At 44.9% G+C, this 18,176-nt stretch overlaps 1 protein-coding gene across 1 annotated transcript in view; it reads left to right on the forward strand.

The window, feature by feature from the left end:
- Positions 1–3,072: 3,072 nt before the first annotated feature.
- PGCKA1 (PDCD10 and GCKIII kinases associated 1) overlaps positions 3,073–18,176 on the forward strand; it is an 87,023-nt gene continuing 71,919 nt past the window's right edge. The window contains exon 1 of the mRNA XM_081795504.1: positions 3,073–3,205. The gene's annotated coding sequence lies outside the window, so the exon portion shown is untranslated. The remainder of the gene's footprint in view (positions 3,206–18,176) is intronic.

Here is an 18,176-nt window from a genome sequence, read left to right on the forward strand (position 1 = left end):
ACATTATGCTTATGCCCCAGGATGATTTGAAAATGAGTCCTGCACAACCCCTGCCCTCCAGAATCCTACAATCTAAAGGAGACACAACTAAATTAGATGTAAGACAGACTGTGATAAAGTGAATGGCAGGTGTTGAGAACACACTGCAGAGGAGCAATGAACTTGAACTGGGAACTTGAAAAAGGATGGCTGAGAGGAGGTGACAGCGGAGGCTTGAAGGATAAACAGGACTTAGCTGTCAGAATGTCAAAAAGACATTTCAGGGGAGGGAATCTGTGTGAGCAAAAAAAGGAAGACAGGAAGAGTCAACATATACTGTGGGTGACTTCAGATGCTACGTTGGCTTTTTAAACTTTACTCTGGAGGTGCCTGGCTGGCTCATTGGGTAGGGCATGCAACTCTTAATCTTGGGGTTGGGAGTTCAAGCCCCATGTTGGGCACAGAGCTTATTTAAATAAAAACATACATCCACCAAATTGAACTTTATTCTGTAGCTCATAGGGAATTGTGGAAAAGGTTCTGAGACAGGGATAGGCCTGGATGAAATGGTATTTTAGAATGACTCAGGCAGTACGATGTCAGGTGTATCAGAGATGGAAGAGACCAGAAGCTGGGGACCAGTAAAGAAACTACTGCAATAATCTGGCAGAAAGTAGAAGATCTCGATCTTAGGACAGCAGCAGTGAGGACGCTAAGAGGAGGCATGATTTCAGGGCTTAACTGACAGAGCTACGTGACAGACAACGGAGAACACACATAATTCCAGCTCCAACTGAAACTGGGTGGACAGTAGAATTACAGATGTAAAATGAATAGGTTAGGAGACAAAAATGAAGGAAATACTAAAATAAAGGTGGACCTAGAGAGTTCAAAAGTAAAGACATCCATGCAGGCAACTGGAAAAGTGCTTTCCACCCAGTGGAGACACCAGAGCTAAAGGGAAAGAATCCAACCGTGACCTCTTTCCCAAAAGTCTAAAATGCATAAATATGGTGCTGTTCTGGGTTATAATGTAAGCCAATACCATAAACTTTTTTAAATTCTGGCTTTTTTTTAGAACAATGCTGACAAATTTAGAACTATATTGACAAATCCACTCAAATCAGTTTTTCCTTCTTTTTCTTTAAAATTTTTTGAATGTTTTTTATTTTTGAGAGAGAGAGGGAGACAGAGCGTGAACAGGGGAGGGGCAGAGAGAGACAGAGACAGAATCCGAAGCAGGCTCCAGGCTCTGTGCTGAGCTCTGAGCTGTCAGTACAGAGCCTGACGCAGCCTATGAACCATGAGATCATGACCTGAGCCACAGTCGGACACTTAGCCGACTGAGCCAGCCAGGCACCCCTGGTTTTTCTATCTTTCGCGACTCATCGGTTCGGAAGGATTTCTATGCCAGTGGAAACATGAACACACCTAAAATACTAACTGAATCATGGTATTTCACTTCCACAGACATCAAGAAACCAGAGGTTTTTCGCCTGTGTTTTTCACACGGATCCCCTCAGGCCTCCTCCATGAGGCATTCTACATGATCTGCATGGAGTACAGACGACTCGTGTATAGACACATGGGAGGGCTTTGTCTCAGTGTATCAATAGGACAAATTATGTAACACTGAATTAAGACAATCAATAACACCACCACTTCTGACTGTATAGAATCCCAGCCTGATAGATGAAGGTACCTGAGTCCCTTAGTGCAGTGGTTCTCAAACTAGAACATCCATCATTTGTTAAAAGAAGATTTGTTTAAAAAAAAAAAAAAAAAAAGGTTACTTCTTCACCCTCCCTATCCCCACCTATTTCAGAATCAGTATGTCTGGGGTGGAGCCCCAAAATTTGCATTTTTACTAGATTCCTCCAGATGAAGCTGATTCTGCTAGTCTGGGAACCAATCACACTCTGAAACCGAAGATAAATACCAATGGCTTTTTGGTCAGAACAAATTAACTGAGACATGTACCAATATTCTGTGGACAGTAAAGCGTCCACTAGACGTTGGGCATGAGGGGCCTCTATTATGACAACGCGTTTTATCAGAAAATAATGCAAAAGAGCATAGAACTTCTCTCTACATCTATCATTTTAAAGCATGTAGGTACTAGACAACTGGCAAGATTTTTAAAAATGAGCTTTCTCCCACAAATCCTGACATACGTGTAAATGGGGCAGGAATCACTGCAGTGGACACATTAACAACTAAGGACAGCATGTCCGTCTTTAAATAGTATTCCGTCCCGCTGCTTCTCCAGCATCCTATTGTATCCTGGCTCTCCCTGGACGGTTGGAAGAGGAGAGAAGAGGGTGAGCTAGGTGGCGCAGTTGCTTAACGCATTTTCCTGTCAAACCCAACTCCACTAGGGAGCACAGGTGAAAAGAATCTCCAAAACCTAAGTAGTTACTATTTTAAGGAAGAGCCCCCAGCTCTCCACCCACCTTAGGTGCACGCACTGCAACAAAGTACCGCGTGGAGCTCAGCAGGTGTGCACGCAGGGCTGCGGCCGCGGTGCCAAGAGCCCGGGAAAAGACAGGGAAGGGGGAAAGCGTGGCCTCGCCCAACTCCCACTTTGGTGTCCAGGGTGCAGGCGAGTGTGTTCAGCTTCCCTAGGAGTTACGTCGTGGCAGCGTCCGCGCTGTGTGTCAGCCCATCATCTCTGATGGTGCAGGCAGGCGATAGTGCACACAGCGAGTCTCAGCGGATGAACCAGAACTGAGAAGGAAACAAACACACAAAAACACCGGGGTGAGGGGTACAGGTCTGTTTGCCAGGGGGTGCGCTTACGTGCACGTACGGATTCACAGGGGGCTCCCTTCTCTGTCCAGCGCGACAGAAAAGTAGGCACCGAGACGTTTCCCGGCACCGGCAGGCGGTGGGCACGCGCCCGGATCGTCGCGAGCGCCCGGGTTTGCTGCTTCCGCGCGCGGGGAGGGAGGGCCAGCCCGGCTCCGGGGGTCGGGGGGTCGAGCCGCCGGGGCCCCGCGCGGTCCGGGGCGCGCAGGTAAAGGGTTACGCGTGCCGGGGAGGCTCGCCCGCCGGCCGCGCCACGTGACGCGCCGGCCCAATGACGGCGCCGGGGCGGCCGCTGCGAGCGCGGCGGGCTCCGGGCGGCGCTGAGCCTCTGGCGTTTCCCGGCGCCGCCGCCCGAGGCCGGCGAAGCCATGGGCGCCCCGACCCCGACCCCGCCGCCGCCGCCGCCGTCCGGCCCCAGGTAGGGACGGTCCCCCGCCCCGCGTGTCGGGCCCCGCCGCGGGCTTGCCTCCTGCCGACCTCGGCTTGGGGGCATTATTTCCCCGACTTCTCTCGCAGGTCGTTTTTATTTCTTTACTTCCTTCTGCCAGGGTGGAAAAAAAAAAAAATGGGGTGAGGCAATTCTCAGTTTGATTACTTCGGAAAAGTCACAGAATTCAACAAAGGCACGGGGAGGGAGGCGAAATCCAGCCCCGGGGGTCGGGGAGGAGGAGGGAGAAGGGGAGGGGGCGGGAGCCGGCGGGACTTGAAAAAGTCCCCAAACTAAAGACCAGGACAGTTTGGAAAGCTTGGCATCTCGTTGGTGTATGAAACACTTTTGTTTTTAAATCCCTAACTAATGAACTTTCTACGGCGCCTGAGAACTTGAGTTGGAAAAACTGCAAGCGATTTTCCCCTTATTTCTAAGTGTCCCCTTCCCCCATTTTTAAGCATCGGAGCGTTTTCGAATAAAACGGAAATGGAGTGTTGGCCGCCGCTGTTTCTTTGAAACGTCCTTGGGTCCCAGGATTTGCTCCGGTTGGGGTGCTGGCGCCCTGGGCGGCGGTGAGAAGGGGTGGAGCGGGGAGGGTGCAGCTCTAGGAAGCCGCACGCTGTAAGAGCGTGCCAGGTGCAAACTGTTAAATGGTCACAAACTGTTTGCTGAATATTTAATAATTAGGCAGGCATCTCCCAGGGCGATGGCTTGGGTCTCACTTGACCTTGGCAGCCCTGATGAGGTGAGATTTTCACAAACCACCACTGAATAAGTTTTTTCAGTGATAGAAGACAAATTTCAAAATCAGTGGGACTTTTTTTTTTTTTTTTTTACAGTCCCTTCAGGACTGTAATTAACCTTAAAAACAAAACAAAAACTCTCCTTAGTACATTTTATTTTCTCCTCAGTAACAGTACATTTTATTTTCCACTGTGGTATAGACTTTTGCCCAGTAGATTTGGAAGAAGTCAGTGTTCCATGAGGTGGTTCAGATCATTAAAGAAGGTGTTTTAATTATCTGCCTGTCACTGGGAGAGAATTACGTTGCTTCTCACCCTGGCTTAGGAAAGTCCTGAGTGGTTGTACCCAAGCTGTTATGGTAATTGCTGTAGAAAAGATGAGAAACCTTTGAGAGTTGAACTAGAAATGGAAAGTAGAAATGGAAATGGAAAGTGATCACTGCTTTTAAACACAATAAATTCTATTTATTCTCTCTCTCTCTCACACACACACACACACAAAATTCCACTTATTCCCACATCTAATCCTCCAGTTAATACTATTTTTAGGAGACATGTTAAAGGTTCTGAGGCTAAACAGCAGTGTCTCTAGAATACCCCAGCAGTCACAAGGCAGGTCATTGAAACAGTGTTTTGAAGCTCTAAAGGGTCAGTATAATTCCGGGGTTATTTGTATTTTCCTAACGTGTAAAGAATCAGTTACAAGAAGCTGCCTTGATCACAGAACAGGAATGGAGCAGACATGAATACGGGAAGGCGGGGTTGGGTTTATGTCTCTTCTCTGCTCACTCTGTGTCCATCCTGGTACCGTTCTTTCTGTTCAGCAAGTATGTGATGAGTGCATGTCTCGTGGCATCTGGCCCCACGGCTGGTCCTTAACGGTTCTGAAGATTTCGATATCCAATGACATCTAAACATAAATATGACCAATCTTAGCTGTGTTCTAAGAGCTTTTGCATATCTGGATTTAGAACAGGGGCGCCTGGGTGGCTCAGTGGGTTAAGCGTCCAACTCTTGATTTCAGCTTAGGTCATGCTCTCACGGTTGTGAGATTGAGCTCTGCATCCAGCTCTGTGCTGAGTGTGGAGCCTGCTTGGGATTCTCCCTCTCTTCCTCTCTCTCTCCTCCCCCGTCCTTTCAAAATAAATAAACACTTAAAAATAACAAAAACAAAAACTTGCATGTCAACTAAATATGTTCCATAGCCTGAAGCTGGAATGATCCCCCTGACTTCCCACCTACCATCTCTCTGAGCCTGGAAACACAACCTAGCTGAGTTCTGGCCAGAATTGAGTCCAGCCCAAGGGCGGAGCAGGTACTGCTGTCCTTGCTCCTGGAACTGCCCTGCCTTTGGTGCAAAAGCCCACTCGCTGTGCTTCTTGGAATGGACTCCCGTTTGCAAGACAGTGATTGAATACCAATTCAGTATTCAATCCCAGTACCTGGGTTTCTTCACCAGGACTTGCAAATTCCCCTAGTTTAACAATGTTTCCAAAAATCCTGAATCTTGGGCTCTTTTGGGATCTTCATTAAATAGTACCTAGCTGCTGCCTGCCCCGCCCCCCTTTTTTGTCATTATCTGGTTTGCAGGTAGACTTTCTATCTAGACAACTCAGAAGACGCGGTAGCCTCTCCTAGGGGAGGGTAGATCTCAGCCTTCACCTGTCTGCAGGTCAGATGGGTCACCGAGGTGTAGCCTTTCTTAGCGTGTTTACCACCTGAGTGGTGTTTTAAGAGAATAACGTGACAGTGAAATCTGTTATCTGCTCACCTTTTTCACCTGAGAATATTCTGATCCCACAGAAATTGGAATCTTCAGAAGGACTATATATCATCAAGATGACCCTATCCTCAAACACAACATAGCCATCAGATGAATGTGTGTCCTGAAGTAGATACTTAATAGAACTGAAGGGACACCTGGTGGCTTATTCAGTTGAGTGTCTGGCTCTTGATTTGAGTTCTAGTCAGGTCATGATCCCAGAATCCTGGGATCTAGCCCCCCATTAGGCTCCCCACTTGGTGTGGAGCCAGCTTGGGGTTGGTTCCTTCTCTCTCTCTCTCTCCCTCTCCCCCCCCCCCCCTTCCCCTTCCCCTTCCCAGGCTTGTACTCCCTCTTTCTCTCTCTCTCAAAAACAAAACAAAACAAAAAAACTCAAAATATGCAATCAGTGTCATCAAGCATCTTAGAAAGGATGACCCTGAGCTACAGTGAATATTAAAAGACAAAAGGAAGGAGCACCTGGACGGCTCAGTCAGTTGAGGGTCCAACTTCAGCTCAGGTCATGATCTTGCAGCTTGTGAGTTCAAGCCCCAAGTCAGTCTCTGTGCTGACAGCTCAGAGCCTAGAGCCTGCTTTGGATTCTGTGTCTCCCTTGCTCTTGGCCCCTCCCCCACTCGTGCTCTGTGTCTCTCTCTCTCTCTCTCAACAATTAATAAACATTAAAACTTTTTAAATAAAAAAGAAAAGGGGTATGTCTCAAATTTTACCGTGAGCAGCAAATTCTATTCTGTGTACAAGTGGCTCTCTAAAATTAAATGAAACCTTTCCTCGACCTTGGAGACAGGATGCTTGTAAACCTAGAGATATCAGGCACTACACTGAGCAAAGTGCCCGGGACACAGTCCTAGCCTTAGGGGATCTTACAGCCTTCAGAGAAGCCACTGAAGGATTTTAAGCAGATCTGTGTTTTAGAAAGTTCTCTCTGGCTATAAGAAGAAGAATGAAATGGGAAAGATACCAGCAAGGTAGCTGCTATAAAAATCCACACGAGAAGAGTGCGAGGTGAATTGATTCTAAAGATATGTAGCAGGACAAAGGTATTTAGGCTATTAAGTCAGAGAAAATACTGGATGACTCGTCTCTAAAGTTCATTTCCATGTCATTTCAAACTGCATTTTTTCCAGGCAGGTAGCAGTGAGCCGTGTTTCATTGCGGTGTTTTCCCTACTGACTACTGCTTCTCTCCAGCTGCACATCATTTGTTTCCATCACGGAGAAAGGTTTTGATAAAGAATGAGCCAAATAGATTTCACACTTTCCACAACCCAGTGCTTCTTCATGTACACTTGTATATGTAGATCTGAAGGCTAAGTTAGAATAGACTATTGCCCTTGTAGTGTATGCACTCTGATTTAGCTTAACTCCTTCTGGGAATAAAAATACCCTGACTTGAGAGGCAGCTGGGTTGGCTCAGTGGGTTAAGCATCTGACTTTTGTTCAGGTCATGATCTCACAGTTGTGAGTTCGAGTCCTGCATCAGACCCTCGGTTCTCAGCGCAGAGCCCACACACGATCACTCTCTCAAAAATAAGTAAACAAACAAGCAAATACCCTAACTTGATTGCATGACAGTTGTAGAAGTGGACAGTAGAACAGCCTTTTTTTTTTTTTTTTTTTTTTGGCCGCTGTGTCTGCAGAGGAGGCTCTGTTGCATTTGCAGAAGTACGGTGTCCGAGCATGTGCGACCAGTACACAGGTGGGACCCCGTACTTGGGAGGAGGTGTCCTTAGCATCTGCCACATGCATAGCTTTGTCATACAACATGTATTTGGGTGTATTTGTGATTCACATGTTTCTTAGGCCCATAGTCAGCCTCTACACCCAAGAGTTTTGACATTTCTTCTGATTTGGGTGTTAAATCTTCCTTCCATTTGATAATTGAGTACATACCTTGGGTCATTTATGTGTGATAAAGATTGGATCTGTACTTCATGGCTTTGAAGCATTATCCCCCTTCTTTGGTGGTCAGATAGCCAACAGCATCAGTCCTCCAGACTAGTGCAACCGAAAAATGAATTAAAGAAGTCTTCCTGCACCCATGAAGAATTGTTAAGAGCCACATACTTAGATTGTCACCAGAACGTAGATGGCATTATTTCTCTTTAGACTCCTAACGAGCTTGGCCATGTGGCTTCCTGGTCCACGGCAAGGAGGCCCACCTCACAGATTCAGGACAAGGCTATTACGATAAGTGTGAAATGTCACAACCAACTGCTGTAAACAGCAAAGCTGATACCATCAAGGTTGTCTGTGATTACATTCTGAGTCTACAAGACAAGAAAAATTGAGTTCAGAACTATCTCGTAGCAAGGAAATGAGTATGGCATTCTGGAAAAATGCACCCTCAGACCTTTTTAGAACCAGAAAAGAACCTTAAAAATTATTGGTTCTAAGCACCTTAATTTACAGTTGAGGAAACTGAGGCTCAAAGAGGTTAAATGATGTGCCTCGGGTCATATGGCTGTCCAGTGGAAAAGCTGCTGGGACTAGAATCTGAGCATCCCAATTCCCAGCCTGGTCACCGTCCTACTACTACTATTGGCCAAAAAGTACAAATTTTGGTGCTATGGGAAATTCATCTTCTGTTAAGTACCTTCTTCCCCAACCATTACATATGGAGAAATTACTTCTGTAGACTATTAATTATGCATTGCTGCAGAACAAGCCACCCCAAAATGTAATGGCTTAAAATGACTACTGTTTAGTTTATGACTTTGTGGACCAGGAGTTTGGACCTGGTGAATCCACTGGTCTTGTCCAGGCTCCCTTATGGCTACTGTGTGGTCACCAAGGCAACCCTGCCCTTGAATATTGGCTGACCATTAGCTAAAGCAACCGGGGAGTAGCTGGGCTGCACAGCTCTACTGAGTCGTCGGGCTTGATCACATGTTGGCTCAGCATGATTGTAAAAGGAGGCCTAGTTACTTCTCCTCCAGTCCCCTTTATTTTTTTTTTAAGTTTATTTATTTAAGAGACAGTCGGGGAGGGAGGGAGAGTCAGTAAGAGAGATTCTGGAGCAGGCTCTGCACAGGTCAGCACAGAGCCTGACATGGGACTTGAACCCACAAACTGAACCCTGAGAATCTTGACCTGAGCCAAAGTCAGAAGCTCCTGACTGAGCCACCCAGGAGCCGCCTCCTCCAGTTCCCTTTAAAAGCCAGTGAAGAGGCCAGCCCAGATTCAAAGGGTAGAGAAGTAGACTCTGCCTTTCAATGGGAGGAGCTTCAGGGTCGCCTTAGAAAACGGGAAGGATTCTGGGAGGAGTGGGGAAATGGGGTCATTTTTGTAATCAATCACATTAGGTAAGGATTTTGCGTAACTTAACCAAGTTAATTCTCCCAACAACCCTTGAGTTTAAGGCAGAAATCCTATTTTACAGGTGAAGACACCGGACCCCAGGCATGTCAGTCTGAGTTAGGCAGGAAGTGCAGCTGGCACTCAGATCTGACCCAAAGCACGTTTTTGTAACCACCAAAAAAAAAAAAAAAATACAGCTTTGCCTCCCTGCCCCTACATGATGCACCAGGAAACAATAGTATTACTGTACAACTCAGAATTTTGTATGAACAAAATTTAACTTTAAGAATGCTTTTTATTGATTTCTGTACTAAAATAAAATCAGATATGATCATGCCCTCAAAGAATGTATGGTGTGTGTGCATGTGCACACAAGCTACTTAATAAGATTCAGAGTAAAGAGAAATAAGCCAACTGGATCATCAGAGAAGAGTGATGGGGGACAAGATAATGAGCTTAGGAGAGCCAAGGGAAAGACTAATTTGAAAAGAACTGTGTCTGTTTATTAATATCTCAAAGGATCCTCCAATCACTTATAGAATAGATACTAATCCCACTATACAGATAAAGTTATTCACCCAAGATCACACAGCTAAGACCTGATAAAGGTAGCATTCGAACCCGTGTCTGCATGTCTCCAAAAACAACCATCCACCATTTTTTTTTTTTCCAGTAAGCCAATAGCTTTGCTACTCAAGGTGGTGTCCATGGACCAGCAGCAGAGCGGTCACCTGGGAGATGGTTAGAAAGGCAGGCTAGATTCTACTTAAAGATCTGTTGAATCAGAATCTGCATTTTAACAAGATCCCCAGATGATTCGTAAGTACAGTAGTCTGAGAAGCAAAGCACATCCCTCAAGACTTGATGCCAACTTGGATTCCGAGGAAAGAAAAAAAAAAGGAAGTGAAGATGGTTCTGGACGGCCAAGTTCTGAACTGTTTCCCAACCTTTAGGCTGGGATGTTCCCTTTGCATTCTTTACTGCTGAAAAAGAAGATACTTTTTGGCGGTAATGAACGATAGTTTGGATTTTCTGTTTGCTTGCTTTCAGGCTGCGTCTGCCTTAGAGAATTTTATTGTATATTTAATTTTCTTTTTCTTTTAGAGAGAGAGAGCGAGAGCAGGGGAGAGGGGCAGAGGGAGAGAGCAAGCGAATCTTAAGCAGACTCCAGGCTCAATCCCACGACCCTGGGATCATGACGGTAGCCGAAATCAAGAGTCAGACGCTCAATGGACTGAGCTACTGAGGCGCCCCTCCCATTCCTTTGAATTGTAGCAGTGTTTCAACTTTTGCTAAGAAGCAGTTCAAACAGAGTTCCAAATCTGAATGCCCTTGTCAATTTCCTGTATCTCCTGAAAGAATTTTTTTGGAAGGGGAGTTAGTCCTAATGAAACAGTTCTTCATATAAAGTAGTTCTTCAGTTATTAGATCTTCCCTAGGACATCTGTAGAGACAGGATTATTATGTCCCTTTCATAGTTCAGGACAGTGAGAGGTTGTAATGTCAGCCAAAACTTAAACTCAGGTCTCCTAACTCCAAAGCTCAGTCTTCTGACCTACCAGTGAAGCACTCTGCAGGTTTTGTAATTAATTGGGCTTTGAAGGAAATTATTAAATCAATCGATTTTTGCTTGGGGTTTTTTGATGCGCTTTTTTTTTTTCATATACACCGTGCCACACTCAGAAAGATGCTTGAAAATTTAAATTGGTGATTTTGAAGTAATTATTTCATGGAAACTTAAAAACACCTCATAAAAATATTTCCTCCCTTACCTGGTTTTCTTATCGCATTGAATCCCTATGTTGGTTCCAGTGGCAACAAACCACACTTTATACTTCAAATGACATAATTTTACAACCTTTTCCTTGGGATTCTTTTCATGATAAAAGATTTTTATTTTTTCCAAATAAATTTTTAAGCCCATTTCTTAATCAACTAAACTAAGGCTCTGAAAATACCTGTAGTTTACAGAATCATGACCTGGAAAGGGGCCTCACTGATCCACACACCTGGCTTTATGGATAAGAAAACCGAGGCTGGGGAGAGAAAGCAACTTGTTCAAAAATACTCGGCAAGTCCCTGGCAAAATGAGGGTGGGAACCCTTGTCTCCACCCCCAAGCCCTGTACTCTTTGACTAAAAGACTTCAAAGCAATTCCTTTGCCTGTTGTGTTTCCCAGCCTCTGCTAGGCATTGTGGGGAAATTGAGAGAGCTCCCGTTTTAAAGTCAAGTTGACCTGGGTTTGAATTGTGGTTTGCTGGCCATCTACCGTGTGACAAGATGCATTTACTGCTGCAGTCGTTTCTAAAAAGAATCATAAAACAGAGTTTATTGGCTAGACAGTCAAGATTTAGTTTACAAAGTCCAATTTATCTGCATTCTCTTTTGAACTTGACAGGACAGGTTTTATATCCTCACTGGGACTTGGTTTTGGTGAAGGAAGCCAAATGTTCTAGAAGTGGACATAGTAAAAACTTCAGTGACACACTGTAACCGAGGCAGAGGTCCAGCTTCAGAAGCTCACTGCCTGAGGCCTGATCCCTCCTGCCCTTCAGTTAGTTCAGTCTCTATTGACGCTTTCTCTTTTCAAAGCTAAGTGTTTCCTGGTGCTCTAGTACTGGGCTAAGCAGTGGTTCTGGGGAGGTGAGCCCGAAAACAAAGGCAGATGTAGAGAAGTCACAGCCCGCTGGTGTGGAGAAGCCTAGGGGGTTGTTTTTTTTAATACCCTGCCTAAATTCAGAGATTTAATGGAGCAAGAGGAGTGTGCCTTCTTTGTAATCAAAAAAAAAAAAAAACAAAACAAAAAAAAAAAAGCTAAAGTATCTTTAGAGAAAGTTAAATTACTGAAATTGCACCCTTGACAGACAGTTGCCCTGTAAGAGTTAATTAGACGAACAGAAAGCCAAACAAGCAAACAAACAAAAACTCAGGAATTTGCCACCCTAGCACTTTGCAGGGCCCCTAATGGCAGGTGTGACCCATTAAGGCACACGTATACGCATGCCTGTAAGTCAGAAATCCTCAGAATCATCCTCTCAGACACAGATGACAGCATCATGTGCATGATTTGGTCCCATTAAACGTCTTTACTTACTTCTGTTTACAAGTGCTTACCATCTACTTAGTTTATGCGAGCCCTTTAAGAAACTGGGAGCGGGGTTGTATTTTCTCCCATCACTGAGTCATTTGACCCACTCTCCCAGGAGAGACTAGAATGAGGGCTGGACTGTCATCAGCCTCAAATCCCCACTCGGCCATCTGATGTGGGACCTCAGGAATTTCACTTCATCTCCCTGGATTTCAGCTTCCTTCTCCGTAACACCCGGAAACTGAGCATTTCCCCCAGCATGTGTCTGCATGTAGTGAATGTTTGATAAATCTGAGTCTCAGCTTGTGGCCTTCAGTTTTCTCAAATGCAGAATGAGAAGTTTGGACCAGAGCAGCAGCACGGAGTGTGGAATGGAAGGAAAGGATGGGGCTAGGGGAGGTGACCAGGCGACCCACTTCTCCCCAAAGCTCACTCCACCTTTACCTTCCATGAGAGCCACATGAAATAACAGCAGGCATCAGACTTAAACACATGGCGTTTCCGCTGAATTTCTGACCAGATATATAATTTTCCTTATTATACAATCATCTACTAAAATGTCTGTCCAGGGTCTGTTTTAAATGCTCTCTGTACCTCAAGCATAGAAAGAACCTTGGGGGGCAGGGAATGTAGTTACAATCCCATGTTTGTATTAGTGGGAAGTAGGGAGGATAACATGGACTTCATTTGAGGAGACAAAAGTGGAGTTCTTTAAGAAGGCAGAACTTAGGGGCGCCTGGGTGGCGCAGTCGGTTAAGCGTCCGACTTCAGCCAGGTCACGATCTCGCGGTCCGTGAGTTCGAGCCCCGCGTCAGGCTCTGGGCTGATGGCTCGGAGCCTGGAGCCTGTTTCCGATTCTGCGTCTCCCTCTCTCTCTGCCCCTCTCCCGTTCATGCTCTGTCTCTCTCTGTCCCAAAAATAAATAAAAAACATTGAAAAAAAAATTAAAAAAAAAAAAAAAAAGGCAGAACTTAGTACACAGGAAAGGAAAGAAAAATAAGATAAAAATAGGGAGGCAAACCATAAGAGACTCTTAACTGTAGAGAACAAACTGAGGGTTGCGGGGGGGGGGGGGGGGGGCGGGTGGGGGGGGCAGGTGGTGGGGGGATGGGCTGAATGGGTGATGGGTGTCAAGGAGCTCAGTTGTTGGGATGAGCCCTGGGTGGGGTGTTGTATATAAGTGATGAATCACTAAATTCTCCTCCTGAAACCATTATTACACTATATGTTAACTAACTTGGATTAAAAAAAAAAAAAGTGGAAGGGCGCCTGGGTGGCTCATTCAATTAAGCATCCGACTCTTGGTTTCAGCTCAGGTCAGGATCTCATGGTTTGTGAGTTCGAGGCCTATGTGGGGCTCTGCACTGACAGTGCAGACCCTGCTTGGGATTCTCTCTCTCTCCATCTCTGCCCTTCGCCTGCTCGCATACACTTTCTCCCTCTCTAAATAAACTTAAATTTTTTTTTTAACTAAAAAAATTAGACTTCTTTGAGAAAGCAGAATTTAGTTACATGCTGAAATGATCATTCTGTAAGTGCTGAGACTAAAGAAATCTATAAAATAGGGAGAAATGAGACATGAAGAAGATGACTTTTTCACAGTCCTCATTTCCATGAAGGATTTTCATAATAACCAACTTGGCATTTATATAAGTATTTAAAAGAGAAAGCCATTTTGCCTCACCATTGGTATTTTGTATATTCTTCATCCTTTACTTTGTGAGTTTGATCGGATTGTTTTAAGAACTTCATTGTCAGCTTTTTCACTGTGGAGGGCCCACTCTAGTTGGTAAACCTAATGGCATAAAAAGCTTCCCTGCCCCTCCCCCCCACCACTAATGCTGTGTGGACTAAAACCTAAATGCCCTTCTGTTGAGCAATTGTCTGTGGAGGCCATGCCAGCCGGTGGGGATACAATGGTGAACAGAACAGACCTGGACACAGTCTCATAGGTGTCAATGTGATAAGCATACAGACATATCACTCTACGTTCCTGTGTGGACTGCGGGGAGAAAGGTCCCCTGCACCACCGGGGGTGGCATGGGGGCTGTGACCTGGACTGAAAGGCAGAAAGGGCTTCCCTGAGGAAGGGATGTCCAGATGAGACCAGGAGGTGAGATTTCTGGAGGCACAGGAGCCGCAGGGATGGGAGAGGGAACAGCGTGGTCACACGTCCGGACGGAGCAGTGTTCCCAAAAATGTCCTGAGCCGGGGGAGTACCAGGAGAGGCAGGCAGGAGGTAGATTGTGCCTAGGCCACGTGCTATGCATAATCTGGCCTCCACCGACGTGATCCTTCCTGTTTATTTAGGGGTTTTTTTGGTGGATGTTGAAACCTCCAGTATCTAGAGTTGAGTGAGGGTAAAGGTCTTCTTCACGGCCTCACACGTGGTCCCAAAGCAAATCTCAGGCTCAATTCAGCCCCACCTTCCAACACTGATCAGTGAGCAGGAATCAAGACAGTCCTGCAGCCCGTGGTGCAGGCTTAGTGAAGTCTCTCCTTCCCTTCCTTTAGTTTCTCCAACTATCTCTCGTGGGGAGTTCAGTAGAAGCAAACGTGACACTCTTCTAGAGGCAGGGTTGAGCTAACCGAAGAGTTTAACTTTAGCAGCAAGCCTCCTTTGTGCTGGTCACTGGTCAGGCGTTTTTCAGAAACAAGTACTGGGATCCACTGGGAGGGTGCAGGGAACTCGATGGCTACCATCTACCGTGCTGGTGTGAGAGTGAATGGCTCTACGCTATTTCTAACCAGTCTGTACATCTCATATGAAAGTGATTCCCTAATGGGAAATAGCTTCCAACATCCATATGCTAATTAATAAAGTCCTTTCTGTTGACTGAAGATAAAGAATCGAACTTACCTTCAGGCAACCACCTCTGGATTGCGGCCTTGCGCTAACATTCTTACTAAAGATCTCTGAGGTGCATATTCCTGACTGGGGCAGCTAATTTAGTGTACATCCTAGAGTGCAGATTAAAAACATACTCCTGTATCCCAGAGCCTATGCCAATGTATCTTAAGGCAAATTGTAGACAGCACGAGCACTGCTAAGTCAGTGGCCTTAAGAATCGTGAGAAGCTATTGGAAGTTTTGAACTTGGGGGTGGGGGGATGCCTGGGTGGCTCAGTCGGTTAAGTGTCCAACATCAGCTCAGGTCATGATCTCACTGTTTGTGGGCTTGAGCCCTGCATCCAGCTCTGCATTGGCAGCATGGAGCCTGCTTGGGATTCTCTCTGCCCCTTCCCCTCTCACTCTCACTCTCTCTCTCTCTCTCTCTCTCTGTCTCTCAAAATAAATAAGTAAAAAAATCTTTTTAAATAATAAAGATTTTGAACTTGGAAGTAATCAGATTTGCTTCCCTGGCTGCAGAGTTGGGGAGAGAGAAGACCAGTGAAGGAGCTATTGTCGCATGAGATGTTGCCGAACCTACCCTTGAATGAAATGGGGGTAATTAGACAGTGAGAAGGGCACAGCTTCCTGAGATACTAGGTGACAACACTAGGACCCGGTGATGGGTGGAAATGGGAAGTGAGGCAGGAAATGTCAAAGATTGGATTTGAGGGCACTTTGTCACGGTGTTGTTCATAATCAAAAAGAAAAAAATTTCATAGGTTGTCAATAGACATTGGTCAAATGAAGTACAGCTTATGGACCTGATGCGACACCCAACACTGATAAAAATAATGAGATGTGCAAGATGACATGGTGGAAAGATGTCCAGGATACAGTTTTAAATTCATAAAAATGTGGTGAGGAAACATACACTCGGTGCTCCATATGAATACAGATGGTAATGATGATAATTAGCACTTAACCTAGCAATAGTAATGGTTGTAAGCAGCACTTGTAATTAAAACATCTGGAAGAAAAAAATTCCAAACAGTTAACAGTATTTATCTGTGAGGCAAAGATTACTAGGGACATCTGCAATCTGTATTTTGACAATTTCTGTACTCTGGGGTTTCTGCAGCAGGGAAATCAGACTTTGTAGAAAAAGAGCAAACTACTCTACTTCTATTCTGAAAACTCCTGATCCTTCTATCCCAGAATGATTACCCCTCTTCTGAACACACAGGCCATATTCATTCCAGAGCAGTAGATCCAAAAAGGGCCTTATCAGTCATTTGATTCAATATCTCCATTTCACCTCTGAGGCCACTGAGGCCCGGACAGGTTAATGGCTTGGCCAAAATCACATGACCCTAAATCAATAGGGCCAAGACTGGAATCCAGGGATATGCTAACTCTTAGTCTAGAATTCTTTCTACTACAGCAAGCGACGTCTTCTCTAGCACTCGCTGTTATCTGTGAATAACTTGGCTTTTATTGGACTGTCAAGTAAATAAATCTTTGTCTGCCAGTGAGTGATGTGCTTAGACTCAGTCAGTGTCCAGGGCTGTGCTCAACACTCTGTAAAACACTCACTGAAGCAATGGATAGACTTTAGAGTTCAGATCTAAGAAGCAAGACTAAAATTTGGGGAGGAGGACACCCTCAAACCCCCTATCTCTGCTCCCCCACTGTCTCTCTCTCACACACACACACAGTGAGAAAAAATTAGGGACATTCGGCTACGTTGCCTAATTGGTTATGCTGGGAAAATGGACTTTGGATTGGCGGGGGGGGGGGCGGGGGGGGGGGTGTCACTGAGTACATTTCTCCCCTGTGACAATACTCCAGTATCCTGAACTTTCCAAAGGAGAAATCCCTATTCAAGGATTCCTTCAATTAGTTGATAATGTCAGTGATTTCCCACAGCTGGCTTCTGAACTCTCCCTTCCTAAGGCTGTCATAGACCCTTTTCACAGAGTGGGTTTCAGGGACTGTCTCTTACCTTACAGAAATGCAGCTGACCCTGGCCTGACTTGAGTGCAGATTGTCCACAGTGCGTGGTGGTGACCCATAGAATCGGGTGCTTGGATTCACTGACCAGAAGCGGGATAGAGAACTACTTTGTCCTTAGACCAGGAGTTACCCAGAGGCAACTGGGGAGCCACACGCAGCGGTCTGTTGAGGGCTGTGTTTGGCTTTCCCCCATTTGGTGCCTGATTCTTTTCTCCTTCTCCCCTGAAGCTAATCAGAATACTTTTGTCTATAATGAACTACACTTGGCATCTGGCGTTCATCACCTAAATGAGCCACTGTCTTTCGGAAGCTGTTCTGCTCCCATTAGAAAAATTTGGTGAGCTTGTTTCCAGTGTTTTATTAATTTATTTTAACTCAGCTTTTTCCATATCTTAAACATTTCCATTTTTTAATTACCATGTTTTATGATTTTTTTTAGACTCTATACACTCACCCATGTTTATATACAGTTTTAATCTCTTCCAAATCAGTTTTTGCCCCCTGTTGTTAATCTAGAAAAGGATGCTGTGTCTTTAAATTTGGAGATATTTTATAATTGTCCTTTAAGTTTCTCTTTTCATTTGTTTGCTTTGGGTGGGACATGGAAAAATATTTGCCTACCATATGGTACTAACCTTCATGCGTGTGTTCGCAAATTTCCTTCCGTGAGAAGGGTGGCAGACAATTCATTGGTGATACTTTCTGTTTTTAAATGTTTGCAAATGCATGAATTTCTGCACTAAAATTTGGTAAATTCATTTAGTATCAGGGTGGGATCTAAGAAGATGTCTCTGAGACACTTCAAAAGTGTGAAACTTCAAAAATTAAACCTGGGTTTTCTAGTTCTATATTATCCCAGGAGCTGCCTTATCATATGATCAGTATTTTTATTAGAAGTTAGGTTGTAACAAAGTACTGATGAACTCTAATGTTTATTCTGAGTGACATTGTTTGGAAATTTTGAATTTGTTTATTCTTAAACAAGTTTTTTCATGTTCAGGTAATATCTTTAAATTATTTTTGAGTGGCTTGGAGGCAGCTATGTTTTGCTTGTTTCCTTAAGGGAATTAAAATTCCAATAGTGCAAAAAGTCTTAATCACTCATCAGATATGTATTGAGCATTACCCAGACGCCAGACCTACAGAGAAAGTGTAAGTCAGCCTTCCTGGGACCCCCACAGTGTGCATTTTTCACAAATGTATG

Source organism: Panthera onca, chromosome B1 (assembly GCF_046562875.1).
Source record: "Panthera onca isolate mPanOnc1 chromosome B1, mPanOnc1 haplotype 2, whole genome shotgun sequence".
NCBI lineage: Eukaryota > Metazoa > Chordata > Mammalia > Carnivora > Felidae > Panthera > Panthera onca.